The sequence below is a fragment of the Chaetura pelagica genome, unplaced genomic scaffold (assembly GCF_000747805.2).
Source record: "Chaetura pelagica isolate M959 unplaced genomic scaffold, ChaPel_1.0 scaffold698, whole genome shotgun sequence".
In the NCBI taxonomy this organism is placed as follows: Eukaryota; Metazoa; Chordata; class Aves; order Apodiformes; family Apodidae; genus Chaetura; species Chaetura pelagica.
The window spans coordinates 668852-669400 of NW_009954236.1; positions in this window are offsets into that span (position 1 = coordinate 668852).

Here is a 549-nt window from a genome sequence, read left to right on the forward strand (position 1 = left end):
GCAAGTGCCCCAGTGGGGGATGCAGGGGTATCGGGGACACCCCATTGCCACCATCTGGGAACTGCCACCGCCAGGGACAGTGACCTCGGCTCCGGGGACAGCAGAGCAGGAGAGGACGGGTCCTCGCGACGGCACCGGCACCACCTGCCTCCCCCCCAGCAGGATTTTGGGGGCTGCTTTGACCAGGCGAGTGACACTTGAAACCTCCCCGGGCTTCCAGCGACAGCCCCTGGGCACCCCCAGTGTCACCAGAGCCTGGAGTGGGGAGGGGGAGAAGGAACCAGGAACCCAGAGCTGGGCTCAGGAGGAACCACCCCCCCGCTGCCCCCCCCAGCCCTGAGCCGGCCTCGGGATGGAAAACTGGGACCGCAGAGCATCATTCCCACCGGGAATTGCAGCCCTGGGGGCGGGGGGGGTCTCACTTTGTGCATCAAGCTTTGCTGTGGCTTTCCCTGGAGGCTGCATGAACCTCCCTCTCCTGCTGGAACCTCCCCTTATTTCTGGATTTTTAAAGGAAGGGAAAAAAAAAAAACCCAAACCACTTGATTT